The following is a 14,421-nucleotide window of genomic DNA, read 5'->3' as shown; positions in this document are numbered from 1 at the left end:
GTAAAAACATATAAAGGTAGTCTGGAATAATGTGTTCTTGCTGTATGTCAAAAACAGTGCTAGGCCTTAGTGGTAAAATAAGTCCCAGAGACTTTGTTTTCCAGGTGCTTACATGTGATTTTATTGGTGAGGCCTAGATTATCATGCAGAGACTTTTGGACAGATGTGTTTACAGTTGCACTGAGATTAAGGCCTGTTATACAGTCATGTAGTGAGAAATCTAAGCCAAAAGCAGGACAGGTGAGTGAAGGTCAGAGGAAGCTTCTTGGAGAAATAGACTTTTCCCTAAAGATCCAGTGAGATTTGGTTTGGCCAGGTGAAGATGGATGGGGATACCAGAGGTAAGCAACCAGAATAGCTCTTCCGGTGCACACCAGCTCAATATTAGTACTGAGTTCGGGTGTCAGCCATTTAGCAAAGGTAGATCCTAATCTGTTCCATGACTGAAGACTCAATCCTGACAGAACACCTATCTGTTCATTAAATACGTTTCTAAAATGGTAGTTTCGAGCAGTCCTATTTAATATTAAATACATATTGGAACTGACCTGACATCAAACCATGGTGTTATCTATGGCACCCGACACAATGCCTTGTACAAAAGTGTTCATTAAATGCTTCAATTGATTTGAAATCCCCTCACCTAAACCTTAATTTCAGCTTGTCTTCTTGGGGGTAAAGTGACTTCTTGCTGAATGTATTTCTACTGGTCAATATATATAAGGCTTTATGCTGTACAGCAAACTCTTTGGTAATATTGTAAGGGTTGCTACTGTGAATATATTCAGAGTTGTATTATCAAGAATAAAACTCTAATAAGGTTTTGGTAGTGAACAGTTTTAGATGTGTGGTTGTTTCTGAGCTGGGGTGGAAAGTCAAAAGCCAAGCCTAAAAAATAAATAGAGACTCTACAAATCATAATGTAACCTGAAATTAAAGGATAATTTCTATATTCATGTAAGATGCAACTATGGAGAGAAGACAAAACATAGTCAACTCTGGATGTCTTATTCATTATCTACAAAGCTGGTATTATTGGCCTACCATTAATAGACCATGCATCAAATGATGCTGTCTTCCTTTACTTTGTTTTTAAGTTCTGGCTTCATGCTCAGGGGTTCTATTACTATCTCAACATTGTAAATAGAGATTTACCTAATTGTTGGCTAGTAAAGTTACAGTTTTATTTTGTACTCCTGAATCTTTAGTCCATATAAGATTTATGTGCTTTAGAGTATGAAGAAATAAATCAATTTCCCCCAAATTGCTAGTGCATGTTTGTCTGGTCATCCACTGTCTCTCTTTCCTGCACTGGACACGGGAGGTCTTCAGTAAATATTACAGAGGGAATAAATAAATGAAAGATGAATGTGAACCTCCCAATACTCTTGCTAGGCCCTTTGGGACAAGCATTAAGTGATTGCAAGATTGACTCAACATGAATAGCCAGGCCTAAAACTAAAAGGCTTTCGTGAGGCTGGTATCTGCTGCTTTGGGCCAATGTTAATTGATCATTAATTGTTATGCAAATATACTGATACATTCATTGAGGGATGAAAAGGAAAGATGTGTTTTCTTATTTTCTTTCTAGTAGTATTTCTGAATCCTGAGAAATGTGTACGTTACATATACTGTATATATTGTATATACTTACACTTTTGACATTATTTTTGGATTTGAGATACATACATTTGAATCTATATCTGTCCATTATCTTTTTGAGTGCATACATATTAAGCATAAAAGGCATAAGAGTTCAGCAATCAAGAGTATGGGCCATCAAACTTATCTCTGACAGGTACAGTTGACTGTTGAACAACATGGGTTTGAATTGTGCGGGTCCACTTATATGTGGATTTTTTTGATACTGTACAGCACTGTAATTGTATTTTCTTTATAATTTTCTTAATAACATTTTCTTTTCTCTAGCTTTATTGCAAGAATACAGTATGTAATACATACAACATACAAAATATGTGTTATTGACTGTTTATGTTATTAGGTCAACATTAGACTATTAGTTAAGTTTTGGGGGACTTGAAAGCTATACACAGATTTTCAGCTATATGGAGGATGGTGCCCCTAACTTTTGTGTTATTTAAGCGTCAACTCTACTAGCTGTGTGACGTTGGGCAAATTGCTTAACTGCTCTGTTTTCTAGTCTTGTCTTAAAATCAGGAGGATTGACAGAATTTACTTTAGAGCATTGTTATGAACATTACATTCCTATAAGACATTTAGAACAGTGCCTTGAGTATTGTAAGTGTTCTCTAAGTGTTAGTTTTTATTGTTATCCTACTCAGTTTTCCCAGTCATCTTTCTTATTTTTGTATTTCATGATATTTTTAAAAGAATATGTAGGGTTATTTGAATGGGAGGTGAAAAAAGTCACTCAGCAAAAAAGCAATTGCTTTATTTATCATAGAACATGTATAGTAATATACATGGATATTAAAACTGTAAAAGAAAAAAATCTCAGAACAATGTTTAGTTTATGCTTGGATTCTTAAAAAGAAAATACATTGAAAATGTAAACTCAGAGGTACTTCCTGTTTCCAAACATAAATTAAGAATTAAAAAATCAAAATGACAGACTTCTTGCTAATCTGCTTAGGAAGGCATAAATTGTTAATCAGGCTCCAGGCAACATTGTTTCATACCAAGTTTAATAAAAAGTCTGCCTGAAGGAAGAAGAGGTCTGGTGGCCCGATTTTGAAGCTGGGCAGCTCTATTTTCATGCTTAGTCCCTCTAGCTCTCAGGACACCATGGATAGGGTTTCCTTTGAAATCAGCTCCTTTTAAAGGAGTCAGAATTATTAAAAATGATTAGCGTGGGATAGAAAAGTTAGATTTTTTCACTGCTGTGAATGGACTTGAAAAGGAAGTAAATTGGGAAAATATTTATTGAAGAGAATCTTGTAGCTTGTATGAGAAGTTTACCTAGTAAGCATTTATTGAGCCCTCACTATGTGCTTATATTTGCTAGTGATGCTTTCACCTTAAAACTGTGATCTGGAGATGGAGAAGTGATATTTTAAAATTGTTTCTCCTTTCTCCTCAACCTGGATTTATTTATTCCATAAGCCATCTTATACGTGGATCAGGTGTGCTTTTGCCGTGCAGGGAATCAAGTAAGGAGTTTTCTAAAAGTCTTGGCATTGTTTTTAGGAGTACTTGTCATTCAGGTAAAAACTAAATTGGAAAGTATTTGACAAGCAGGGCATCTTTTGAGCAGTTGGAGCCTCATGGCTGTTTCTTTGGATTGCTGAGTTTAACACTCAGCCTAAATTGCTCTCCTTGCTTTAAAGTCTTTCTTAATAACATTACGGATATTAGTGTATATTTCTCAGTTACAAAGCAAGGCGAAGTTTGGCTCTTGTTTTCTGTGATTAGTTTCTCTAACCAGACATGATGAAAAGATTGTCATATAGATAAAAAAAAGAAAAAAAATAAGCCTTTTAAAAATCCATTTTAATTTAGTGACAAATTGGGAAGCAAACATATGCTCTATAAATGTTCAGAACATTCAGGGTGCAAAGCAAACTTCTTGTTCTTAAGAGCCCAATTAATCCAGCATAGGGTTTCAAATATTTCTCCTCTCTCTGTCCACTGTATAAAAATCTTTGACTACATTACATTAAACTCAGTCACTTTAGAGCATTTTGCTCTATGTAGCTTTTGCCTTCATATTTTCAATAAAGTTACTGTCTTATTTAGCATTCTGTTTGGTGAGAAAGTGGTTATTCACCTGATCACCAGACATCTTGCAGTGTCCCTCCCTCTATTGTGGTCATTTCTTTAATTTGATTCCAGTGTTTTTTAGAACACAAAATATACACACATTTAAATTCAATGGGAACGTTTTTAAGAAAAACAAACCATGGTGCTATTTGGAAAGATATTTTGGAGTGTGGCATCTGAGAATTAAAAGCAAACTTGAGGAAGAAAAGGAAGTATCATGAGACAAAATTTTTAAATATGAGATCTGTATTTGGCATGCCTGCACTTATTTCAAAGGCAATTTACCTGCAGGTAAATATACTTTCTCTGAATTCAGAACTTATTGCAGAGTTAGTACTTTCTGGATCTGGAGGTTTGGGACCACTCCTCTTGATGATACTAATCAGTAAGTGACCCCTTGATTCTGCTGTCTTAGTTAGGACTTGCCCCAAATATTTTCTTTTTGGTAAAAAGACAGATAGGAGTCAGGAAGAGAGTGAAATTGTGGCACTGATATTTATCACAAGGCCTCCAACATGGAAATAATTTATGAAACACTGACAAAAATCTCAACTAGATACTTTTTAAACAAGTAGTTTAATATGAGAATAATTGTTGGGAGATACAGTAGCTTGACTTGGTTCCAATTAGGATTCAGTAGTAATATTCCAGTCTTGGTGGATTTTATCATTTTACATTGGTGATTACTTAGTCTGACCACACCATTTTGATCTGTGTTAAATTAGAACCTGTTGCTAAGGAGAGCTTAGAATATTTTAGCTGAATGTGAAATTGAGCAGTTTCAAACATTTTGTAAAATGGATGATAGTAGATTAATGAAACTCTCTTTTTTTAATCCTGCAAAAGAGGTTTAAGCTTTGCAGCTAAAAATATGATAAGCTCATTTTCATGACTGAAATCTACACTATAAGCTAGAAGGCAATTGCTTTTCGAAATAAAAATGCAAACCTTAAAATACAATGCAGCATCTTAGAAAATTTGTATTTGTCCACAATTATGTAAAGTTCACTTTTATGGAAAAAAAAGATACCTCTTTTATAATGTGAATGGTTCAGTTGAGCTGGGTTTTCATTAAGTCATCAAGTTAGATGTAAATTTAAAACTTTGTTTTCCGCTGAAGAATCCACTATGTAATCAAGTGGGCAAATTCATTGTTGATGACACATTCTGGCCGAGAGCTTGGCAAAGCATGCCTTTGGAGGACTTGTTAATATAGTCAAAGACTGTATTAGTATTCCAAACATTTGTATTAATCTCTATAAGGTTTAATTAAGGGATCCAAGGATACCTTTTGATTGAATGACTTTTGTTTAGTTTGTCTTTTTGGCTATTTGACTCTTAAATATCATTATAATTCCCCTTTACTTTTTATTCATCCAAATAAGGAAGAGAAGTAGGTCAATCATTTTTCAACATGATGTTATTCATTATCTAACCCAGTCTCCTCAGACTTTTGGATTTTATGGAACATTAACGGTTTCTTTTTTTTTAAGGAGGTAGGGTTGACTTTGGGTTGCTTGCCAGATTTTAATTTTGATAAGGGTAAAAAACAACATAATCTATCCATACACTTTTGTGAAAGAATTGACATGTTAACTCTAAAGAAGGGGGAAGGTCACTGGGTACTTAAATAAATTGAGATTTATGAAAAACCCAATAGGTTGTCATAATTTTTTATATCCAATCACTGACCAATAATTTTTTTTTTTCCAAAGATGGACACTTTGGATAGCCTGGGGAATCACTGACTTAGATAAAGCTCACTCAAAACAACCATCAGGCCATTACAATAAAATAAAAACCTAAATTTTATAATGTGTCCCCCAAATAGTGGTCAAAAGTTCGAAGGAAAGTTTTAATTCTTCTTTACATTGGGAACTTTACAAAATGGTACAAACACATGAAATTTCTAAAGCCTAAATCCTCATTTTATCTGTAAGTTTCCATGTCTGCTCCTTCACAGCATATTTATAAGTAACAATTTATAGATTTAAAGTTCCTCTTCAGTTTTTAATGCCATAATTAAGTGGAGATGATAAAAAGCAACACTGCCCAACAGCTAGAAGTTACAGAAAGGAGAGATAGAGAAAACTCACTAACCTCCCTGGTCATCAAGTATCTTAAATGTAAATGATGGATATTGGGTAAAGTCATTTCTAAGCTCCAGTGTCCCACATTCTCTGATTTTACTTGTAATTATCACATTGTCCATGAAAGCTGGATTAACTACATGACTTTTTGAATACTGGCAATAGAAAGAATAAGGTTTAATGAAAATGGCTCATCAATATCAACCATATATAATATTACTATATAGCTAATAGGATGTCTTCCTTCCCCACCCCCAACTTTTTTTTTTTTTTTTTTTGGTGTGAAATTTTACTGGGGAGAGAAATCATTCAGAACAAATATTGAACTATGATGGTAGTTAAATAACAAAATTGTGGTCATCAAAGAAGAAAAACATTATTTTTACTCATCATATAAGGAGGGGAAATACTATGACCTCACTCAACTCTACCCATAGTCCTAAATACTATGTACAGTGTGAGAATATCCAATGCACTGAGAAAGGACTCATGCTTTCAAAGAGTGCTGCACAGGTGGGATGCCCCTGTCAAGGAAATGAATAGTTGTCATTTTTAGCTTCCTTCCTCAAATACTCCTCCAACATGAGGCTATCTCTGAAGGTAAGAGATCATTTATTCTCTTATAAAAAGTACCATTACACTCAAATGGCTCACACGACACTTTTTACTACAATTATAAGCTGTAATGCATGCTTGCAAGTAGTTTTTCAAAAATGAGTAACCTGCAAGAATTTTTCCCAGCCTTAAAATCTGCATTGCTTTGGTCAAAATAATCAAATCATTCCCATGCCCTCTGGTGCTATGTATTTCTCAGAGAGTCAGACTTTAAATTCTAAGATAGCACAAGTGTTAGTAAACAGCACATTCATTAAGTGCTTAGCTCAAGCAGAAATTCCCTGGAAATTCGAACCAAAAAAGGGCCAAATAAAAAGGATATAAGTATAGCATTTTCCTTTTTACTTGGTGTATTATCATTACTATACAGAATACATGTAAAATGCTTAGAACAGCATGTAACATGTAGAAAAGCTCAGTAAAGTTTTATTATCATTTACTTTATCATTAATTTTTTAATGTATAAAAAATCTGAGCCTAATGGTTAGTGTTTTTTTTTTTAATCTTGGCTGTCATATATACATATATATGTATATAAATATATACATGTATATGTGTGTGTGTGTGTGTGTATACACACACACACACACACACACACACACACACACTAACAGGCATGCGTAGGGGTGGAGAGGACTGTCTTGCTAGTTCAGTCTTTCATCATGCTTTCCCACATATAGAATTGAAATGGGTGACTTATATTTGAGGTGTCTCACTATTATATATTTTGGTTTGCATGTGCTAGAAGATCACACAGTAGATCTATTTAGTTTGCAGAACAATAAAGATAATAGATGTAGAAGAGTCACTATTCTTCAAAGCAGTAAGAAAACCTCTTTCTTTGATTCTCCTGAGATTTTAGACCACTTTTTAAAAAACGTATTTCTTTGGTTATTTTATGATCCATGCAGGATCATTTCCTTTAGATAGTGATTTTTTTAAAGGATCATCTTCAAATTTACATTCCATTGTAGAGAAGTGTAGTGTTTATAAACATGTTAATGATGTTGTGTTTATAAGATTGTATTTAATAGTAGCAATATTTATAAAATAGAAAATGCACATTGTGTAAAAACAGCAATTTTGATTCTATTTCTATTCTTATGTTTCCCTTTTATGTAAAAATTCATCTCTTCATTTCTTTTCCTTTGCTTATACACCTCCTCAATTTATTTTTCTCTTGTTGCTTTCCATTCCTATAACTTATTGAGTCTCCTAAACATCTTTTGGGCAGATGTACCAATTTAGGAAATTATAGAAAGAAAAAGCACAGTGATTTCAAGTGATGAAATATGAAGACAGATTATTCCCGGTGGTGGCTAGCTTTATATTTCTCATATTCATAAGATACTCTCTTCCACAAGATAGCACTGCATATGGTAGGAGAAGCTTGGGACCCATGCTGCCCATTTATACTGCACATCAAGTTTAATAGTACCATTCTGGCTTTAATTAAACTCTTCCTCTCATAAATCTCAGCAAGATGATCTGATTAATAGAGGAAATAAGCACCTAACAGTGTTAGTATAAAGGTATTAAACAGATGAAACAAGGTAAAATAACCTCTAATCTGTGGGGATGAGGGACACAGCGCCCTCTGCATATGTGTCTAGTTTACATTTATGCGTGTGTGCTCAGAGCCTTCTTTCTTCAGTGAGTTATCTTTGTTGGAAGAGTTAAAAATTTCCTGGGTAGTACAGTCTTAAACAACTAGATACTGGTTGTATCTGGTCCCCTCTGACCCAGCCATTTTGGCTCAAAGAGCTTTTAGTCCATTTTACTTTTGTAGTAAATGAAGGTGCACCACCTTTTTGAATAGTTATTTGTATGAATTTCCCCCTCTTCTCTTCCTACTTTGTAAGTGATGGCGTTACAAAGACTGTATACACTTGGCTCTACATCTAATTAGGGATAACCTGCAGTTTCTCATATGACTGCTTTGAAAAAGGGAGCATTCCTTAGGAATAGCACTTTTAAAATGTAGGCCAGTTAATCTTCATAAGAGGAAAGCTTAAACAAAAATATTAGATCTAGGGAAGTGCCCCAACCTCATCTGTCTTCAAAGTAAAATAAAAATCCCAATGGAGAACAAAAAGAGAAATAAAAGACTGAGGAGGAAAAAAAAAAACCAACCCAAGCCCTACATTTCTATATTTCTTCTCTAATATTATGGGAACAGTGTCACAACTGGGTGTGCTCTCTCTCTCTCTGTGTGAGAGTTTTACTTTTTTTCTTTTAGCAATTTCCCTATTAGCATGATGTTCTTGAGTCTTTGTATTTAGAATCATTATTCAGAAAAAAAAAATTTGTACCAGAGAATGTTTGATTATCTACATTTTCACCTTTTTGTGAAGCAAATAAGGTGAGCTCAGTAGACACTAGCTAGCTGAAACACTATTAAAAAATGCAATTCAGACTGAGTCACTGTTCGTTATTTTTATAAGCGAGACCCTAATTCTGATCAACCCCAAAGAATGGTTTGCCGTGACTAAGCAAGCAGCACAAGGCAACTGGCTTCTGCCGGATGTTATCTCATTTGGAACACATTTCAAACTTTAGAACAGATTTTTAAATTGGAAGTTGCAACCTGCAGACTGTCAGCAGAAGAAGCTGATTCACCCCTAGAGTACTTACTTTAGGTCCCAGGCAGACTTTTTTAAGGAGCAGGTTACCTAAAATGTGTTGTGATACATCAAAGAGAAAAATAAAAACACCTCACAAAATTAGGGTGATGCATGCATCCAGACAGCATTTGGACATTTAATATATGCTTATTTGAATAGGGACTTTATATTATAAGCCTTTAGTTTAATATACTTGTGAATGTTTATGGATCTCTAAAAGGTTAATTAAATTTTTTTCAGCAAATATTTCTTTAGTGGTGGGGGTGCTTTTCATGGAAGTTTTGAGTCATAACTATAATGCCGTTATTATTATTGGGTAAATTTGAATGAAGGAAGTACAGTCTTGGCAAGGTCAGAAATAAGGAAAATCTTATATTGATGGTAGTGAATTCTTTATTAATTGGCTAATGCTTTTATTTGGAACCATAGAAAAGTTACTGAAAGTCTGCATGCCCAGCTCACTGTGCAAATACTCCTGAGTTCCTTAAATTAGAGGAACCACACACATGAGAGCAATAATAATGATTTTGACCTGGCATAAATGTCAAGGTGGTACTTGGAAAGCTGTTATGCACTTATTACCTTAGATAACAAAATCCAGATGCAGCTGAACTACAGGGAGAAATGCATGGAGTGACCCACTAGAGGTCCCTTCCAACTAAAAAAAGTTTCGATAGTTCAAAGGATGCAGCCTTGGTAAGTTGGCATTATGACTGCAAAGCAAGTAAGGGCCAGAAGGGGGGACCACACATTTCACTTCCTAAGGAGGATATGTGGTTTTATTAAAAATATTTGTCATATTTTATCATTTTTAAAAATCCCTGTGTATATTATACATATGTGTGTATATACCATATATATTAGATATTCAAGAATTTGTTCCAACTTATTGACACATTTGCCAGAATGAAGTGTCTTTTGATGTCCTGGAATTGTAGTTGTGCTTTCTAGAAATTTTCACTGTTTCAAGTTTCACTGTTTCACTGTTTCAAGTTTCTCACAAAATATTGTGAGAGAGACTTTTTTCTTAAAAAATGAAGAGTGCCTTAAAGTGAGTTTTTACTTGCAGAGCTGATGGAAGTGGTGGGTGGAGGAGGTAAGGTACACATTTTCTGAGAGTAGGCTACTTGGTAGAAAATGACTTTGTTTCTATACATTATCCTTGCAAAGTTAGCATTAAGAAATATAATTGCAATAAATTGATGTAAAAGCCAGATAGTAAAGGGACTAAAAGTCCCTATAGAGGATCCAGTCTGTCACTTATAATGGCAGTAAAAGATAATTTTAGACAAGTACAGTAGAACTAAACCATTGCCATTTTCCTTCAGAACTGTGCTGCTGCCTCTCATGTTTTCCTGAAGAAATTTGTTACTTCCTCTGCTTCAGAAGTATGCCATGAACCATCAAAGTAGGTAGAAAAAGAGCTGCCTTGTATTTCCTCCCAATACCTTTTTAATTAGAACAGACCAAAAACAAAAGGGGGTGAGATACAGTCCTATGCAATTGTATTTTCGAGTACATATTGGATTTCTTTTAAGTTTCTGAGCTCTGCATTGAAAATCTGGCCTCTGGTATAAACTTTGCCCTCTTCCTTTTGACATGATGAAGACATCTGCTTGATCATACCCCCCTTTCTTCACACAACTTGTTTTCCGGATCTCTAAAATAGCAAACACAGAGCCATGCAAGTGCTATTACACAAAGGATGATGCTCAAGCTAAACTGGAAGAAATTTTTTTTTTTTTCTCCTAAAGTAGAATCGTAAAGGCTTTCTTTTCAGGTAAAGGTATCAGCAAGAAAAGAAAAAAAAAAAAAAAAAAAAGAAAAGCAATCCTTGGCTACTGTTTGTATAAGCATATTTGTTGTTCATTCTTAGAAGAGTTGTACATTTTCTAGGTATATCTCTGTGTTCCTTTTCGGATACAGAGAAGAGTTTATTATCCCCTGGATAATAAACAATCAGAAAGCCCATATTTTGCATGTGCACCCCTCTAGAGCAGCCATACATCTACATACCAGCCACTCCAGCTATGTTTGAAGGAAAAAATCTCTTCTTTCCCACATTATGTGCTTCAGTAAGTGAAAGTGAAGATTGGCGGAGACAGGGGCTGACATACTTCTATAGTGTAAATATTATAATTAATATAGCTTTACCAAAAAAATGGAGGGAGAGGGAAATGTGGGGCTATTCCAGATGATTAAACTTCTTGGTACTTGAATTTTCTCAGTAGTTAACTCAGGTGAACAGCCCTTTGGACTAACAAGGACCTGCATATAACTCCCCATAAAATATGGATTTTATTGCAGCAGTGAAAACACTTCTCAGCACCACGCTGACCTCTCCAGCAGCCTCCATCTCGAGATCTCCGATAACTCTTGGCAGAAGAATATTTAACTACAGAAGTAAACCCGGCTCTCAACTGCTGCAGTACACAACACAGCAACATTCGCTCTTACTAAATTCGGGGATTAACGCATTGGGGGCTCCACTTTTCCTGCATCGGACACCTACAACCCGGCATACTTGGTCTGCTCTCCAACCAGTCCGGGGGAGGCGTTATCCCCCAGATTTGTGCCTGGCCAGCCGTGGAAGAGCACCATCGAGCTGCGTCGTCCACATGACTTTTCCCTGGACAGTGTGCTCCATTTTCGGAGTCCAATGTTGGACTTTCCTTGCAACCCAAGCATTTCTTTCCCTATGTGAGCCGGCAGGCATTTCCCAGAACGTGCAAGCTAACAGTTTTCTTTGGCTCCTTCTCTGAGCCATACCATCTATTTAGCTTAAGTTTTCCTTATTGGGAGCATTCAGGAGTTTTCAAGCTACCTGATTTTCTGCTTTACCCCCCAGGCAAGAAATGTAACTCAGCCAAAGCAGTCCCCGCACAGACCCTTGTGATGTGGGCAGGTGGAAATAAATCAAGCCCCCAACGGTTCTGCGGGTCCTGCACGCACCAGCGCCCTTGGTAATTGACCAGCCAACTTTGCAAATGCCGGAGCTCTCCTGGCAGCCTCTGCCCGCGGAGAGGAAGGCAGCGAGTTCTTCCCGGCGGCCCGTTACTTACGCTCCCACCCAGCCCCAGGGTGGATCGGTCTTACCAGAAGGCGGAGGAGCGGCGCCCAGACTCCCCGGAAACCCGCGCCTGTCCTGGGCAGCGGCAGCAGCGCCGCCCGCGCAGCCGGACCCGCGCGCCTGCCCCGACCCGGGCTCGCAGGCTGAGCATCCCTCCCAACTCCGGCGTGCGGCACCCATCGGGCAGAGAGGACTCTCTCTCTGATTGGCTTCCATCAACGCTACAGAATTAAAAAAAAAGAAAAGGCTTGCACCACCACCACCACCGCCAACAGAGACCGAACCCACCTCTGCTTGCCTTCCTGCGCCCGGGGAGACCCTGCGACCCGCCCAGGCTGCTCCTGCCTCCGCTGCTTCTGCAGTCGCGGGCTCTGCCTTTCTTGCTGCCGCGGCTGAAACTGCAGCTCTTGGGATGGGAAGGTTACGGGCTCCCGAGAGCTGGCTCTTGTGGGCACACACTGATTTGCAAGTGAATGAAGTGGGAGGGAGCAAAGAGAGGAGGACTTTGTTAGAGAGGCCCAGTGCCTGCCCCCGCCCGCCCCCTCCCCTTGACAGAATGACTCCCTGTGTTTGAAGTCCTGAGCAATTCGCTCCCGGTAACACTCCCTCAGCCCCAGGCTTTCCTTTCCTTTCCTTTCTTATTTTTGGGGGTTAAAACATACTCAGAACTTGTGTGACTCTGTCTGTTTCCTCCTTTATACTGCCAAAATGCACCTTGTGCTATTATCAGCTACGGTCGGATGTTCTTTTTTTCTTTTTTTACCGACCGAGCAATTATAATTCCCAGGGACACAGTACCTCATCGCTATCAGTTGGCCAGCTTCGTGTTATAGCATGCATAACATGCACACATATAAAACAAACCGGGTCTCCTGAGATAACAATACCGATGGCTTTTCTACACAACATAAACAGGCGTTCTCCAGACGGAAGCAGACACAGATTCAGACGTGTCTTTCCTTCTCTCCTTCCAGGAAGACAGGTTTTTTTGCATAGTCCTGTGATCTCTGGTACTTTGTCGGAGTGAGTAACCCCAAGATGTAGCACGAAGGTGTGCATCCCTGGGCTTGCAGAAACACTCGAAACCCAACCCTTCAGGCTTGCTGATGACTTATGGCTGATTCCATCTTTCTAAATGAGTTAATACAAGGGTACAAAAGACTTGCAGAAGAAGAGTGTGTAATGATATTCAAGGTCTGCTTAACGGTTTAAGATCTTTCAGGAAAGTTCCTGAAGTGGGATAACCTCTAAATTAAACTCTTTTTTACCCTTTGCAGTTGGAATGGCTATATTTACAGTTGCAAAAAAGTAATTTTTAATATTAACTGCACAGATCTTAAGCATGCCAAAGTATTATTAAATGAGAGTTATGGTTTTCTACATAGGAGATGTAGACATGATGGAGCCAGACACTGTTGGGTTAGGAAAATTAAATCTAATTACCACAGTGATTGCACCCAGGGTCAGCAGCATCCCAAACCAGCTGTTTGCGTAAGCTGCAAGTTCACAGAGAGATTTCCATTGCACGGTGCTCTAAAAACAAAATGCAGGCTACTTTGGCCTCTGAGTGATTAAACTGGTTGGAGGCCGGTCTCCTTCCCAGCTGAGCTCTTAACTAGAAAATCTTTTGTTTCACCAATAGAAGTTCAGGCATTTAAATAAAGCCGAAATCAAAGTAGTACCTCTAGGCAGTCAGTGCTTCAAAGAAGTGTACACGGAATGGTTTTAGCACAGATGTTCCACACATGCAAGATGGAAAGACTCTGAATTTACTTCTTGAAAAGATCTTCCCCTAGCCATAGAATTGCCACCAAGTTACAAAGAAAGACTGAACATTTTCTCTTCATGCAGCTATTTAAACTCTTGTGGAGAAAGGATAGGCAAGAAGAAAGCTGCTTCTGATTCGTAGTTCATTCCTCAGATTATGAATTTCTTACACATTTAATTGGAAATACTACCCCTTTATGTTTGTATAGTCCTTCATTGATTACAAAATACTTTCATAGACTATTTAATTCTTCTTTCAACAAGTGGTATGATTTTCCCTCATTAGGACGGAGGAAATAGATGGATGAAGAGATCGCATAGGTTAAGTAACATGTCTAAGGCAATAAAACTGGTAAGCAGAAGAAGCAGAAATATTCCTAGAAAAACTGTGCAGCTGTATATGTATACATATAAAATCTACATACTATACATATATGCAATATATATGTAATTGTAAGTATGCTGATAAAAATAAGTTAGACTTTAAGACTATCTTTTATAGAAATATATGCAA

The 14,421-nt window shown here is 37.2% G+C and overlaps 1 protein-coding gene across 3 annotated transcripts in view; it reads right to left on the bottom strand.

Moving 5' to 3' along the window:
• CDH6 (cadherin 6) overlaps nt 1–12,624 on the bottom strand; it is a 127,270-nt gene extending 114,646 nt beyond the window's left edge. For 2 of the 3 annotated variants that reach the window (XM_060634398.3, XM_081796020.1), the window contains exon 1: nt 12,429–12,624. The gene's annotated coding sequence lies outside the window, so the exon portion shown is untranslated. Of the gene's footprint in view, nt 1–12,166; nt 12,303–12,428 lie in introns of those variants that run through there. The other variant, XM_060634399.3, reaches the window with a different exon arrangement.
• Between the last annotated feature and the right edge of the window lie 1,797 nt (nt 12,625–14,421).

This window comes from Panthera onca, chromosome A1, assembly GCF_046562875.1.
Source record: "Panthera onca isolate mPanOnc1 chromosome A1, mPanOnc1 haplotype 2, whole genome shotgun sequence".
NCBI classification, from domain to species: domain Eukaryota; kingdom Metazoa; phylum Chordata; class Mammalia; order Carnivora; family Felidae; genus Panthera; species Panthera onca.
Note: the sequence above shows the minus strand (reverse complement) of the source record. Positions and strands in the feature narration are given on the sequence as shown.